General features: G+C 46.9%; 9 non-coding genes across 9 annotated transcripts; all 9 read left to right on the forward strand.

Moving 5' to 3' along the window:
- The first annotated feature begins 251 nt into the window (after positions 1–251).
- Positions 252–324, forward strand: trnar-ccu (transfer RNA arginine (anticodon CCU)). The gene has a single exon. It is a non-coding gene; the product is annotated as a tRNA-Arg (tRNA).
- Positions 325–1360: 1036 nt separating this feature from the next.
- trnar-ccu (transfer RNA arginine (anticodon CCU)) lies at positions 1361–1433 on the forward strand. Its single transcript has one exon. It is a non-coding gene; the product is annotated as a tRNA-Arg (tRNA).
- A 1086-nt stretch (positions 1434–2519) lies between these two features.
- Positions 2520–2592, forward strand: trnar-ccu (transfer RNA arginine (anticodon CCU)). Its single transcript has one exon. It is a non-coding gene; the product is annotated as a tRNA-Arg (tRNA).
- A 1036-nt stretch (positions 2593–3628) lies between these two features.
- On the forward strand, positions 3629–3701 carry trnar-ccu (transfer RNA arginine (anticodon CCU)). Its single transcript has one exon. It is a non-coding gene; the product is annotated as a tRNA-Arg (tRNA).
- Positions 3702–4787: 1086 nt separating this feature from the next.
- trnar-ccu (transfer RNA arginine (anticodon CCU)) lies at positions 4788–4860 on the forward strand. The gene has a single exon. It is a non-coding gene; the product is annotated as a tRNA-Arg (tRNA).
- A 1036-nt stretch (positions 4861–5896) lies between these two features.
- Positions 5897–5969, forward strand: trnar-ccu (transfer RNA arginine (anticodon CCU)). The gene has a single exon. It is a non-coding gene; the product is annotated as a tRNA-Arg (tRNA).
- Positions 5970–10257: 4288 nt separating this feature from the next.
- trnar-ccu (transfer RNA arginine (anticodon CCU)) lies at positions 10258–10330 on the forward strand. Its single transcript has one exon. It is a non-coding gene; the product is annotated as a tRNA-Arg (tRNA).
- Positions 10331–11820: 1490 nt separating this feature from the next.
- Positions 11821–11893, forward strand: trnar-ccu (transfer RNA arginine (anticodon CCU)). The gene has a single exon. It is a non-coding gene; the product is annotated as a tRNA-Arg (tRNA).
- Positions 11894–14271: 2378 nt separating this feature from the next.
- On the forward strand, positions 14272–14344 carry trnag-ccc (transfer RNA glycine (anticodon CCC)). Its single transcript has one exon. It is a non-coding gene; the product is annotated as a tRNA-Gly (tRNA).
- Positions 14345–15973: the final 1629 nt, after the last annotated feature.

The following is a 15973-nucleotide window of genomic DNA, read 5'->3' on the forward strand; positions in this document are numbered from 1 at the left end:
TGTCCCAAAACCATCACAGCCATTTTGTGTCCCAGTGGGCTAATGGACAAGGCACTACCCTCTTAAACCAGGGATTGTGGGTTCCAGTCCCACCTGGGATGTTGGCTTTTCCTTGTTGTTCGGTACTGTGGCCTTTGCACCTTTCTGAGGTTATTCTTTATGGAGTGTCTTAAAACATTCACAGACACCCTGTCTCCCTAATCCGCGTTTATTACTGATCGATTGTCTGTTAATCTGTGCAGTACATTACTGTCCCAGTGGCCTAATGGACAAGGCACTGGCCTCCTAAGCCAGGGATTGTGGGTTCAAGTCCCATCTGGGATGCTGACATTTCCTTGTTTTTCATGTCTTTGTCTTTTGCGCCTTCCTTAGGTTATTACTGATGGATTGTCCTAAAACATTTGCTGCATGGTTTGTCCCTGTGGTGTAATGGACCAAGGCGCTGCCCTCCTTAGCTAGGCATAATGGGTTCAAGTCCCATCTGAGTCGTAGTCGTTTCCTTGCTGTTCATATGGGGCATTTACGCCTTCTTCAGGTTGTGACTGATGGGTTGTCTTATAACATTCGCAGACATTGTGTGTCCCAGTGTGTTCATGGACAAGCCACTGCCCTCCTTAGCCAGGCATTGTGGGTTCAAGTCCCATCCGGGTAGTGGTCGTTTCCTTGCTGATCATATGTGGCATTTACGCCTTCCTTAGGTTATTACTGATGGATTGTCTCAAAACCTTCGCAGACAGTTCATGTCCCAGTGGCCTAATGGACAAGGCACTACCCTCTTAAACCGGGGATTGTGGGTTCCAGTCCCATCTGGGATGTTGGCTATCCCTGTTGTTCGGTACTGTCACCTTTGCGCCTTCCCTCGGTTGAAACTGAGGGATTGTCTTACAATATACAGGTCCAATTAACGTCCCGGTGGCCTAATGGACAAGGCGCTGGCCTCCTACGCCAGGGATTGTGGCTTCAAGTCTCATCTGGCATCTTGGCTTTTCCTGATCCTTCATTTTGGCTTTTGCTTCTTCCTTCGGTTATTTCTGATTCATTGTCTTAAAACCTTCCATGGTCATTCAAGGGATGGCCCATCAAAGGATACTGTTTGTCCAAATTCCCTTCTAGGTTTTAAAAGTTTCCTTGTTGTTCATGACGGTACCTTTATGTAAATAATGATGGATTGTCTTAATACATTCCCAGACCCGGTGTCCTGGTGGCCTAATGGATGAGGCACTGGCCTCCTAAGCCAGGTTTTGTGTGTTCAAGTCCCATCTGGGATGTTGGTTTTCTCTTGTTGTTCAGTACTCTGACCTTTGCGCCTTCCCTCGATTGGAACTGATGGATTGTCTGAAAACATACTGAGACAATTTATGTCCCAGTGGCCTAATGGACAAGGCACTGGCCTCCTAAGCCAGGGATTGTGGGTTCAAGTCCCGTCTGGGATGCTGTCATTTCCTTGTTGTTCATGTCTTTGCCCTTTTGCGCCTTCCTTAGGTTATTACTGATGGATTGTCTGAAAACATACTGAGACAATTTATGTCCCAGTGGCCTAATGGACCAAGGCGCTGCCCTCCGTAGCCAGGCATTGTGGGTTCAAGTCCCATCTGGGTCGAAGCGGTTTCCTTGCTGTTCATATCTGTGGCATTTACTCCTTCTTCAGGTTGTGACTGATGGGTTGTCTTATAACATTCGCAAACATTGTGTGTCCCAGTGTGTTCATGGACAAGCCCCTGCCCTCCGAAGCTACGTGTTGTGGGTTTAAGCGCCATCTGGGATGTTGGTGTTTCTTTGATGTTGAGTAATTTGGCGTTTGCGCCTTAACACCGTAATTACTGATCAATTGTCATAAAACATTCACAGCTTAGTTATGACCTAATGTACAAGCCACTGGCCTCTTAAACCTCAGATTGTGGGTTCGAGTCCCATCTGGGATGTTGGCAAAACCTTGTGTTTCCGTCCTGGGACATTAGTCCCTTCCCTCGGTTATTACTGATGGATTCTCTGAAAACATACTGAGCCAATTTATGTCCCAGTGGCCTAATGTACAAGGCACTGGCCTCCTAAACCTGGGATTGTGGGTATAAATCTCTGGGATGCTTTTCCTTGTTGTCATCTACTGTGCTCTTTGCACCGAACCACGGAGATTTCTGATGCATGTGGCCGAATGGACAAGACACTGACCTCCTGATTTTTGGGTTATGGGTTCAAGTCCCATCTGCGATGAAGTCATTTCTTTGTTGTTAATGACTTTGCCCCTTCCTTGGGTAATTACTGAGGAATTGTCCCAAAACCATCACAGCCATTTTGTGTCCCAGTGGGCTAATGGACAAGGCACTACCCTCTTAAACCAGGGATTGTGGGTTCCAGTCCCACCTGGGATGTTGGCTTTTCCTTGTTGTTCGGTACTGTGGCCTTTGCACCTTTCTGAGGTTATTCTTTATGGAGTGTCTTAAAACATTCACAGACACCCTGTCTCCCTAATCCGCGTTTATTACTGATCGATTGTCTGTTAATCTGTGCAGTACATTACTGTCCCAGTGGCCTAATGGACAAGGCACTGGCCTCCTAAGCCAGGGATTGTGGGTTCAAGTCCCATCTGGGATGCTGACATTTCCTTGTTTTTCATGTCTTTGTCTTTTGCGCCTTCCTTAGGTTATTACTGATGGATTGTCCTAAAACATTTGCTGCATGGTTTGTCCCTGTGGTGTAATGGACCAAGGCGCTGCCCTCCTTAGCTAGGCATAATGGGTTCAAGTCCCATCTGAGTCGTAGTCGTTTCCTTGCTGTTCATATGGGGCATTTACGCCTTCTTCAGGTTGTGACTGATGGGTTGTCTTATAACATTCGCAGACATTGTGTGTCCCAGTGTGTTCATGGACAAGCCACTGCCCTCCTTAGCCAGGCATTGTGGGTTCAAGTCCCATCCGGGTAGTGGTCGTTTCCTTGCTGATCATATGTGGCATTTACGCCTTCCTTAGGTTATTACTGATGGATTGTCTCAAAACCTTCGCAGACAGTTCATGTCCCAGTGGCCTAATGGACAAGACACTACCCTCTTAAACCGGGGATTGTGGGTTCCAGTCCCATCTGGGATGTTGGCTTTCCCTGTTGTTCGGTACTGTCACCTTTGCGCCTTCCCTCGGTTGAAACTGAGGGATTGTCTTACAATATACAGGTCCAATTAACGTCCCGGTGGCCTAATGGACAAGGCGCTGGCCTCCTACGCCAGGGATTGTGGCTTCAAGTCTCATCTGGCATCTTGGCTTTTCCTGATCCTTCATTTTGGCTTTTGCTTCTTCCTTCGGTTATTTCTGATTCATTGTCTTAAAACCTTCCATGGTCATTCAAGGGATGGCCCATCAAAGGATACTGTTTGTCCAAATTCCCTTCTAGGTTTTAAAAGTTTCCTTGTTGTTCATGACGGTACCTTTATGTAAATAATGATGGATTGTCTTAATACATTCCCAGACCCGGTGTCCTGGTGGCCTAATGGATGAGGCACTGGCCTCCTAAGCCAGGTTTTGTGTGTTCAAGTCCCATCTGGGATGTTGGTTTTCTCTTGTTGTTCAGTACTCTGACCTTTGCGCCTTCCCTCGATTGGAACTGATGGATTGTCTGAAAACATACTGAGACAATTTATGTCCCAGTGGCCTAATGGACAAGGCACTGGCCTCCTAAGCCAGGGATTGTGGGTTCAAGTCCCGTCTGGGATGCTGTCATTTCCTTGTTGTTCATGTCTTTGCCCTTTTGCGCCTTCCTTAGGTTATTACTGATGGATTGTCTGAAAACATACTGAGACAATTTATGTCCCAGTGGCCTAATGGACCAAGGCGCTGCCCTCCGTAGCCAGGCATTGTGGGTTCAAGTCCCATCTGGGTCGAAGCGGTTTCCTTGCTGTTCATATCTGTGGCATTTACGCCTTCTTCAGGTTGTGACTGATGGGTTGTCTTATAACATTCGCAAACATTGTGTGTCCCAGTGTGTTCATGGACAAGCCCCTGCCCTCCGAAGCTACGTGTTGTGGGTTTAAGCGCCATCTGGGATGTTGGTGTTTCTTTGATGTTGAGTAATTTGGCGTTTGCGCCTTAACACCGTAATTACTGATCAATTGTCATAAAACATTCACAGCTTAGTTATGACCTAATGTACAAGCCACTGGCCTCTTAAACCTCAGATTGTGGGTTCGAGTCCCATCTGGGATGTTGGCAAAACCTTGTGTTTCCGTCCTGGGACATTAGTCCCTTCCCTCGGTTATTACTGATGGATTCTCTGAAAACATACTGAGCCAATTTATGTCCCAGTGGCCTAATGTACAAGGCACTGGCCTCCTAAACCTGGGATTGTGGGTATAAATCTCTGGGATGCTTTTCCTTGTTGTCATCTACTGTGCTCTTTGCACCGAACCACGGAGATTTCTGATGCATGTGGCCGAATGGACAAGACACTGACCTCCTGATTTTTGGGTTATGGGTTCAAGTCCCATCTGCGATGAAGTCATTTCTTTGTTGTTAATGACTTTGCCCCTTCCTTGGGTAATTACTGAGGAATTGTCCCAAAACCATCACAGCCATTTTGTGTCCCAGTGGGCTAATGGACAAGGCACTACCCTCTTAAACCAGGGATTGTGGGTTCCAGTCCCACCTGGGATGTTGGCTTTTCCTTGTTGTTCGGTACTGTGGCCTTTGCACCTTTCTGAGGTTATTCTTTATGGAGTGTCTTAAAACATTCACAGACACCCTGTCTCCCTAATCCGCGTTTATTACTGATCGATTGTCTGTTAATCTGTGCAGTACATTACTGTCCCAGTGGCCTAATGGACAAGGCACTGGCCTCCTAAGCCAGGGATTGTGGGTTCAAGTCCCATCTGGGATGCTGACATTTCCTTGTTTTTCATGTCTTTGTCTTTTGCGCCTTCCTTAGGTTATTACTGATGGATTGTCCTAAAACATTTGCTGCATGGTTTGTCCCTGTGGTGTAATGGACCAAGGCGCTGCCCTCCTTAGCTAGGCATAATGGGTTCAAGTCCCATCTGAGTCGTAGTCGTTTCCTTGCTGTTCATATGGGGCATTTACGCCTTCTTCAGGTTGTGACTGATGGGTTGTCTTATAACATTCGCAGACATTGTGTGTCCCAGTGTGTTCATGGACAAGCCACTGCCCTCCTTAGCCAGGCATTGTGGGTTCAAGTCCCATCCGGGTAGTGGTCGTTTCCTTGCTGATCATATGTGGCATTTACGCCTTCCTTAGGTTATTACTGATGGATTGTCTCAAAACCTTCGCAGACAGTTCATGTCCCAGTGGCCTAATGGACAAGACACTACCCTCTTAAACCGGGGATTGTGGGTTCCAGTCCCATCTGGGATGTTGGCTTTCCCTGTTGTTCGGTACTGTCACCTTTGCGCCTTCCCTCGGTTGAAACTGAGGGATTGTCTTACAATATACAGGTCCAATTAACGTCCCGGTGGCCTAATGGACAAGGCGCTGGCCTCCTACGCCAGGGATTGTGGCTTCAAGTCTAATCTGGCATCTTGGCTTTTCCTGATCCTTCATTTTGGCTTTTGCTTCTTCCTTCGGTTATTTCTGATTCATTGTCTTAAAACCTTCCATGGTCATTCAAGGGATGGCCCATCAAAGGATACTGTTTGTCCAAGTTCCCTTCTAGGTTTTAAAAGTTTCCTTGTTGTTCATGACGGTACCTTTATGTAAATAATGATGGATTGTCTTAATACATTCCCAGACCCGGTCTCCTGGTGGCCTAATGGATGAGGCACTGGCCTCCTAAGCCAGGTTTTGTGTGTTCAAGTCCCATCTGGGATGTTGGTTTTCTCTTGTTGTTCAGTACTCTGACCTTTGCGCCTTCCCTCGATTGGAACTGATGGATTGTCTGAAAACATACTGAGACAATTTGTGTCCCAGTGGCCTAATGGACAAGGCACTGGCCTCCTAAGCCAGGGATTGTGGGTTCAAGTCCCGTCTGGGATGCTGTCATTTCCTTGTTGTTCATGTCTTTACCCTTTTGCGCCTTCCTTAGGTTATTACTGATGGATTGTCTGAAAACATACTGAGACAATTTATGTCCCAGTGGCCTAATGGACCAAGGCGCTGCCCTCCGTAGCCAGGCATTGTGGGTTCAAGTCCCATCTGGGTCGAAGCGGTTTCCTTGCTGTTCATATCTGTGGCATTTACGCCATCTTCAGGTTGTGACTGATGGGTTGTCTTATAACATTCGCAAACATTGTGTGTCCCAGTGTGTTCATGGACAAGCCCCTGCCCTCCGAAGCTACGTGTTGTGGGTTCAAGCGCCATCTGGGATGTTGGTGTTTCTTTGATGTTGAGTAATTTGGCGTTTGCGCCTTAACACCGTAATTACTGCTCAATTGTCATAAAACATTCACAGCTTAGTTATGACCAAATGTACAAGCCACTGGCCTCTTAAACCTCAGATTGTGGGTTCGAGTCCCATCTGGGATGTTGGCAAAACCTTGTGTTTCCATCCTGGGACATTAGTCCCTTCCCTCGGTTATTACTGATGGATTCTCTGAAAACATACTGAGCCAATTTATGTCCCAGTGGCCTAATGTACAAGGCACTGGCCTCCTTAACCTGGGATTGTGGGTATAAATCTCTGGGATGCTTTTCCTTGTTGTCATCTACTGTGCTCTTTGCACCGAACCACGGTGATTTCTGATGGATGTGGCCGAATGGACAAGACACTGACCTCCTGATTTTTGCGTTATGGGTTCAAGTCCCATCTGGGATGAAGTCATTTCTTTGTTGTTAATGACTTTGCCCCTTCCTTGGGTTATTACTGAGGAATTGTCCCAAAACCATCACAGCCATTTTGAGTCCCAGTGGGCTAATGGACAAGGCACTACCCTCTTAAACCAGGGATTGTGGGTTCCAGTCACACCTGGGATGTTGGCTTTTCCTTGTTGTTCGGTACTGTGGCCTTTGCACCTTTCTGAGGTTATTCTTTATGGAGTGTCTTAAAACATTCACAGACACCCTGTCTCCCTAATCCGCGTTTATTACTGATCGATTGTCTGTTAATCTGTGCAGTACATTACTGTCCCAGTGGCCTAATGGACAAGGCACTGGCCTCCTAAGACAGGGATTGTGGGTTCAAGTCCCATCTGGGATGCTGACATTTCCTTGTTTTTCATGTCTTTGTCTTTTGCGCCTTCCTTAGGTTATTACTGATGGATTGTCCTAAAACATTTGCTGCATGGTTTGTCCCTGTGGTGTAATGGACCAAGGCGCTGCCCTCCTTAGCCAGGCATAATGGGTTCAAGTCCCATCTGAGTCGTAGTCGTTTCCTTGCTGTTCATATGTGGCATTTACGCCTTCTTCAGGTTGTGACTGATGGGTTGTTTTATAACATTCGCAGACATTGTGTGTCCCAGTGTGTTCATGGACAAGTCACTGCCCTCCTGAGCCAGGCATTGTGGGTTCAAGTCCCATCCGGGTAGTGGTCGTTTCCTTGCTGTTCATATCTGTGGCATTTACGCCTTCCTTAGGTTATTACTGATGGATTGTCTCAAAACCTTTGCACACAGTTTGTGGCCTAATGGACAAGGCACTACCCTCTTAAACCAGGGATTGTGGGTTCCAGTCTGGGATGTTGGCTTTCCCTGTTGTTCGGTAATGTCCCCTTTGCGCCTTCCCTCGGTCGAAACTGATGGATTGTCTTACAACATACAGGTCCAATTAACGTCCTGGTGGCCTAATGGACAAGGCGCTGGCCTCCTACGCCAGGGATTGTGGCTTCAAGTCCCATCTGGAGTCTGGGCATTTCCTGATACATCATTTTGGCTTTTGCTACTTACCTCGGTTATTTCTGATGCATTGTCTTAAAACCTTCCATGGTCATTCAAGGGATTGCCCATCAAAGGATACTGTTGGTCCAAATTCCCTTCTAGGTTTTAAAAGTTTCCTTGTTGTTCAAAAGGGTACCTTTATGTAAATAATGATGGATTGTCTTAATACACTCCCAGACCCGGTCTCCTGGTGGCCTAATGGATAAGGCACTGGCCTCCTATGCCAGGGATTGTGGGTTCAAGTCCCATCTGGGATGCTGTCATTTCCTTGTTGTTCATGTCTTTGTCTTTTGCGCCTTCCTTAGGTTATTACTGATGGATTGTCCTGAAACATTTGCTGCATGGTTTGTCCCTGTGGCGTAATGGACCAAGGCGCTGCCCTCCTTAGCCAGGCATAATGGGTTCAAGTCCCATCTGAGTCGTAGTCGTTTCCTTGCTGTTCATATGGGGCATTTACGCCTTCTTCAGGTTGTGACTGATGGGTTGTCTTATAATATTCGTAGACATTGTGTGTCCCAGTGTTTTCATGGACAAGGCACTGCCCTCCTTAGCCAGGCATTGTGGGTCCAAGTCCCATCCGGGTAGTGGTCGTTTCCTTGCTGATCATATGTGGCATTTACGCCTTCCTTAGGTTATTACTGATGGATTGTCTCAAAACCTTCGCAGACAGTTTGTGTCCCAGTGGCCTAATGGACAAGGCACTACCCTCTTAAACCAGGAATTGTGCGTTCCAGTCCCATCTGAGATGTTGGCTTTCCCTGTTGTTCGGTACTGTCGCCTTTGCGCCTTCCCTCGGTTGAAACTGATGGATTGTCTTACAACATACAGGCCCAATTAATGTCCCGGTGGCCTGATGGACAAGGCGCTGGCCTCCTACGCCACGGATTGTGGCTTCAAGTCCCATCTGGGATCTGGGCTTTTCCTGATCCTTCATTTTGGCTTTTGCTACTTCCCTCGGTAATTTCTGATGCATTGTCTTAAAACCTTCCATGGTCATTCAAGGGATTGCCCATCAAAGGATACTGTTGGTCCAAATTCCCTTCTAGGTTTTAAAAGTTTCCTTGTTGTTCATGACGGTACCTTTATGTAAATAATGATGGATTGTCTTAATACATTCCCAGACCCGGTCTCCTGGTGGCCTAATGAATAAGGCACTGGCCTCCTAAGCCAGGTTTTGTGTGTTCAAGTCCCATCTGGGATGTTGGTTTTTCTCTTGTTGTTCAGTCCTCTGACCTTTGCGCCTTCCCTCGATTGGAACTGATGGATTGTCTGAAAACATACTGAGACAATTTATGTCCCAGTGGCCTAATGGAAAAGGCACTGGCCTCCTAAGCCAGGGATTGTGGGTTGAAGTCCGGTCTGGGATGCTGTCATTTCCTTGTTGTTCATGTCTTTGCCCTTTTGCGCCTTCCTTAGGTTATTACTGATGGATTGTCTGAAAACATACTGAGACAATTTATGTCCCAGTGGCCTAATGGACCAAGGCGCTGCCCTCCTTAGCCAGGCATTGTGGCTTCAAGTCCCATCTGGGTCGTAGCGATTTCCTTGCTGTTCATATCTGTGGCATTTACGCCTTCTTCAGGTTGTGACTGATGGGTTGTCTTATAACATTAGCAAACATTGTGTGTCCCAGTGTGTTCACGGACAAGGCACTGCCCTCCGAAGCTACGTGTTGTGGGTTCAAGCGCCATCTGGGATGTTGGTGTTTCTTTGATGTTGAGTAATTTGGCGTTTGCGCCTTAACACCGTAATTACTGATCAATTGTCATAAAACATTCACAGCTTAGTTATGACCTAATTTACAAGCCACTGGCCTCTTAAACCTCAGATTGTGGGTTCGAGTCCCATCTGGGATGTTGGCAAAACCTTGTGTCCCTGTCCTGGGACATTAGGCCCTTCCCTCGGTTATTACTGATGGATTCTCTGAAAACATACTGAGCCAATTTATGTCCCAGTGGCCTAATGTACAAGGCACTGGCCTCCTAAACCTGGGATTGTGGGTATAAATCTCTGGGATGCTTTTCCTTGTTGTCATCTACTGTGCTCTTTGCACCGAACCACGGTGATTTCTGATGCATGTGGCCGAATGGACAAGACACTGACCTCCTGATTTTTGGGTTATGGGTTCAAGTCCCATCTGGGATGAAGTCATTTCTTTGTTGTTAATGACTTTGCCCCTTTCTTGGGTTATTACTGAGGAATTGTCCCAAAACCATCACAGCCATTTTGTGTCCCAGTGGGCTAATGGACAAGGCACTACCCTCTTAAACCAGGGATTGTGGGTTCCAGTCCCACCTGGGATGTTGGCTTTTCCTTGTTGTTCGGTACTGTGGCCTTTGCACCTTTCTGAGGTTATTACTTATGGAGTGTCTTAAAACATTCACAGACACCCCGTCTCCCTAATCCGCGTTTATTACTGATCGATTGTCTGTTAATCTGTACAGTACATTACTGTCCCAGTGGCCTAATGGACAAGGCACTGGCCTCCTAAACCAGGGATTGTGGGTTCAAGTCCCATCTGGGATGCTGACGTTTCCTTGTTTTTCATGTCTGTCTTTTGCTCCTTCCTTAGGTTATTACTGATGGATTATCCTAAAACATTTGCTGCATGGTTTGTCCCTGTGGTGTAATGGACCAAGGCGCTGCCCTCCTTAGCCAGGCATAATGGGTTCAAGTCCCATCTGAGTCGTAGTCGTTTCCTTGCTGTTCATATGTGGCATTTACGCCTTCTTCAGGTTGTGACTGATGGGTTGTCTTATAACAATTGCAGACGTTGTGTGTCCCAGTGTGTTCATGGACAAGGCACTGCCCTCCTGAGCCAGGCATTGTGGGTTCAAGTCCCATCCGGGTAGTGGTCGTTTCCTTGCTGTTCATATCTGTGGCATTTACGCCTTCCTTAGGTTATTACTGATGGATTGTCTCAAAACCTTCGCAGACAGTTTGTGTCTCAGTGGCCTAATGGACAAGGCACTACCCTCTTAAACCAGGTATTGTGGGTTCCAGTCCCATCTGAGATGTTGGCTTTCCCTGTTGTTCGGTACTGTCGCCTTTGCGCCTTCCCTTGGTTGAAACTGATGGATTGTCTTACAACATACAAGTCCAATTAACGTCCCGGTGGCGTAATGGATAAGGCGCTGGCCTCCTACGCCAGGGATTGTGGCTTCAAGTCCCATCTGGTATCTTGGCTTTTCCTGATCCTTCATTTTGGCTTTTGCTTCTTCCCTCGGTTATTTCTGATGCATTGTCTTAAAACCTTCCATGGTCATTCAAGGGATTGCCCATCAAAGGATACTGTTGGTCCAAATTCCCTTCTAGGTTTTAAAAGTTTCCTTGTTGTTCATGACGGTACCTTTATGTAAATAATGATGGATTGTCTCAATAAATTCCCAGCCCCGGTCTCCTGGTGGCCTAATGGATAAGGCACTGGCCTCCTAAGCCGGGTTTTGTGTGTTCAAGTCCCATCTGGGATGTTGGCTTTCCCTGTTGTTCGGTACTGTCGCCTTTGCGCCTTCCCTCGGTTGAAACTGATGGATTGTCTTACAACATAAAGGTCCAAATTAACGTCCCGTTGGCCTAATGGACAAGGCGCTGGCCTCCTACGCCAGGGATTGTGCCTTCAAGTCCCATCAGGGATCTGGGCTTTTCCTGATCCTTCATTTTGGCTTTTGCTACTTCCCTCGGTTATTTCTGATGCATTGTCTTAAAACCTTCCATGGTCATTCAAGGGATTGCCCATCAAAGGATACTGTTGGTCCAAATTCCCTTCTAGGTTTTAAAAGTTTCCTTGTTGTTCATGACGGTACCTTTATGTAAATAATGATGGATTGTCTTAATACATTCCCAGACCCGGTCTCCTGGTGGCCTAATGGATAAGGCACTGGCCTCCTAAGCCAGGTTTTGTGTGTTCAAGTCCCATCTGGGATGTTGGTTTTCTCTTGTTGTTCAGTCCTCTGACCTTTGCGCCTTCCCTCGATTGGAACTGATGGATTGTCTGAAAACATACTGAGACAATCAATGTCCCAGTGGCCTAATGGACAAGGCACTGGCCTCCTAAGCCAGGGATTGTGGGTTCAAGTCCTGTCTGGGATGCTGTCATTTCCTTGTTGTTCATGTCTTTGCCCTTTTGCGCCTTCCTTAGGTTATTACTGATGGATTGTCTGAAAACATACAGAGACAATTTATGTCCCAGTGGCCTAATGTACAAGGCACTGGCCTCCTTAACCTGGGATTGTGGGTATAAATCTCTGGGATGATTTTCCTTGTTGTCATCTACTGTGCTCTTTGCACCGAACCACGGTGATTTCTGATGGATGTGGCCGAATGGACAAGACACTGACCTCCTGATTTTTGGGTTATGGGTTCAAGTCCCATCTGGGATGAAGTCATTTCTTTGTTGTTAATGACTTTGCCCCTTCCTTGGGTTATTACTGAGGAATTGTCCCAAAACCATCCCAACCATTTTGTGTCCCAGTGGGCTAATGGACAAGGCACTACCCTCTTAAACCAGGGATTGTGGGTTCCAGTCCCACCTGGAATGTTGGCTTTTCCTTGTTGTTCGGTACTGTGGCCTTTGCACCTTTCTGAGGTTATTCCTTATGGAGTGTCTTAAAACATTCACAGACACCCCGTCTCCCTAATCCGCGTTTATTACTGATCGATTGTCTGTTAATCTGTGCAGTACATTACTGTCCCAGTGGCCTAATGGACAAGGCACTGGCCTCCTAAACCAGGGATTGTGGGTTCAAGTCCCGTCTGGGATGCTGTCATTTCCTTGTTGTTCATGTCTTTGCCCTTTTGCGCCTTCCTTAGGTTATTACTGATGGATTGTCTGAAAACATACAGAGACAATTTATGTCCCAGTGGCCTAATGTACAAGGCACTGGCCTCCTTAACCTGGGATTGTGGGTATAAATCTCTGGGATGATTTTCCTTGTTGTCATCTACTGTGCTCTTTGCACCGAACCACGGTGATTTCTGATGGATGTGGCCGAATGGACAAGACACTGACCTCCTGATTTTTGGGTTATGGGTTCAAGTCCCATCTGGGATGAAGTCATTTCTTTGTTGTTAATGACTTTGCCCCTTCCTTGGGTTATTACTGAGGAATTGTCCCAAAACCATCCCAACCATTTTGTGTCCCAGTGGGCTAATGGACAAGGCACTACCCTCTTAAACCAGGGATTGTGGGTTCCAGTCCCACCTGGAATGTTGGCTTTTCCTTGTTGTTCGGTACTGTGGCCTTTGCACCTTTCTGAGGTTATTCCTTATGGAGTGTCTTAAAACATTCACAGACACCCTGTCTCCCTAATCCGCGTTTATTACTGATCGATTGTCTGTTAATCTGTGCAGTACATTACTGTCCCAGTGGCCTAATGGACAAGGCACTGGCCTCCTAAACCACGGATTGTGGGTTCCAGTCCCATCTGGGATGCTGACATTTCCTTGTTTTCCATGTCTTTGTCTTTTGCGCCTTCCTTAGGTTATTACTGATGGATTGTCCTAAAACATTTGCTGCATGGTTTGTCCCTGTGGTGTAATGGACCAAGGCGCTGCCCTCCTTAGCCAGGCATAATGGGTTCAAGTCCCATCTGAGTCGTAGTCGTTTCCTTACTGTTCATATGGGGAATTTACGCCTTCTTCAGGTTGTGACTGATGGGTTGTCTTATAACATTCGTAGACATTGTGTGTCCCAGTGTGTTCATGGACAAAGCACTGCCCTCCTTAGCCAGGCATTGTGGGTCCAAGTCCCATCCGGGTAGTGGTCGTTTCCTTGCTGTTCATATGTTGCATTTACGCATTCCTTAGGTTATTACTGATGGATTGTCTCAAAACCTTTGCAGACAGTTTGTGTCCCAGTGGCCTAATGGACAAGGCACTACCCTCTTAAACCATGGATTGTGGGTTCCAGTCCCATCTGAGATGTTGGCTTTCCCTGTTGTTCGGTACTGACGCCTTTGCGCCTTCCCTCAGTTGAAACTGATGGATTGTCTTACAACATACAGGTCCAATTAACGTCCCGGTGGCCTAATAGACAAGGCGCTGGCCTCCTACGCCAGGAATTGTGGCTTCAAGTCCCATCTGAGATCTTGGCTTTTCCTGATTCTTCATTTTGGCTTTTGCTTCTTCCCTCGGTTATTTCTGATGCATTGTCTTAAAACCTTCCATGGTCATTCAAGGGATTGCCCATCAAAGGATACTGTTGGTCCAAATTCCCTTCTAGGTTTTAAAAGTTTCCTTGTTGTTCATGACGGTACCTTTATGTAAATAATGATGGATTGTCTTAATACATTCCCCGACCCGGTCTCCTGGTGGCCTAATGGATAAGGCACTGGCCTCCTAAGCCAGGTTTTGTGTGTTCAAGTCCCATCTGGGATGTTGGTTTTCTCTTGTTGTTCAGTACTCTGACCTTTGCGCCTTCCCTCGATTGGAACTGATGGATTGTCTGAAAACATACTGAGACAATTTATGTCCCAGTGGCCTAATGGACAAGGCACTGGCCTCCCAAGCCAGGGATTGTGGGTTCAAGTCCTGTCTGGGATGCTGTCATTTCCTGGTTGTTCATGTCTTTGCCCTTTTGCGCCTACCTTAGGTTATTACTGATGGATTGTCTGAAAACATACTGAGACAATTTATGTCCCAGTGGCCTAATGGACCAGGCCGCTACCCTCCTTAGCCAGGCATTGTGGGTTCAAGTCCCACCTGGGTCGTAGCGGTTTCCTTGCTGTTCATATCTGTGGCATTTACGCCTTCTTCAGGTTGTGACTGATGGGTTGTCTTATAACATTCGCAAACATTGTGTGTCCCAGTGTGTTCACGGACAAGGCACTGCCCTCCGAAGCTACGTGTTGTGGGTTCAAGCGCCATCTGGGATGTTGGTGTTTCTTTGATGTTGAGTAATTTGGCGTTTGCGCCTTAACACCGTAATTACTGATCAATTGTCATAAAACATTCACAGCTTAGTTATGACCTAATGTACAAGACACTGGCCTCTTAAACCTCAGATTGTGGGTTCGAGTCCCATCTGGGATGTTGGCAAAACCTTGTGTCCCCGTCCTGGGACATTAGGCCCTTCCCTCGGTTATTACTGATGGATTCTCTGAAAACATACTGAGCCAATTTATGTCCCAGTGGCCTAATGTACAAGGCACTGGCCTCCTAAACCTGGGATTGTGGGTATAAATCTATGGGATGCTTTTCCGTGTTGTCATCTACTGTGCTCTTTCCACCGAACCACGGGGATTTCTGATGGATGTGGCCGAATGGACAAGACACTGACCTCCTGATTTTTGGGTTATGGGTTCAAGTCCCATCTGGGATGAAGTCATTTCTTTGTTGTTAATGACTTTGCCCCTTCCTTGGGTTATTACTGAGGAATTGTCCCAAAACCATCACAGCCATTTTGTGTCCCAGTGGGCTAATGGACAAGGCACTACCCTCTTAAACCAGGGATTGTGGGTTCCAGTCCCACCTGGGATGTTGGCTTTTCCTTGTTGTTCGGTACTGTGGCCTTTGCACCTTTCTGAGGTTATTCCTTATGGAGTGTCTTAAAACATTCACAGACACCCTGTCTCCCTAATCCGCGTTTATTACTGATCGATTGTCTGTTAATCTGTGCAGTACATTACTGACCCAGTGGCCTAATGGACAAGGCACTGACCTCCTATGCCAGGGATTGTGGGTTCAAGTCCCATCTGGGATGCTGTCATTTCCTTGTTGTTCATGTCTTTGTCTTTTGCGCCTTCCTTAGGTTATTCCTGATGGATTGTCCTGAAACATTTGCTGCATGGTTTGTCCCTGTGGCGTAATGGACCAAGGCGCTACCCTCCTTAGCCAGGCATAATGGGTTCAAGTCCCATCTGAGTCGTAGTTTCCTTGTTGTTCATATGTGGCATTTACGCCTTCTTCAGGTTGTGACTGATTGGTTGTCTTATAACATTCGCAGACATTATGTGTCCCAGTGTGTTCATGGACAAGGCACTGCCCTCCTTAGCCAGGCATTGTGGGTTCAAGTCCCATCCGGGTAGTGGTCGTTTCCTTGCTCTTCATATCTGTGGCATTTACGCCTTCCTTAGGTTATTACTGATGGATTGTCTCAAAACCTTCGCAGACAGTTTGTGTCCCAGTGGCCTAATTGACAAGGCGCTACCCTCTTAAACCAGGGATTGTGGG

This window comes from Idiotropiscis lumnitzeri, chromosome 20, assembly GCF_059441095.1.
Source record: "Idiotropiscis lumnitzeri isolate Australia: NSW breed Sydney's pygmy pipehorse chromosome 20, RoL_Ilum_1.0, whole genome shotgun sequence".
Classification (NCBI taxonomy): domain Eukaryota; kingdom Metazoa; phylum Chordata; class Actinopteri; order Syngnathiformes; family Syngnathidae; genus Idiotropiscis; species Idiotropiscis lumnitzeri.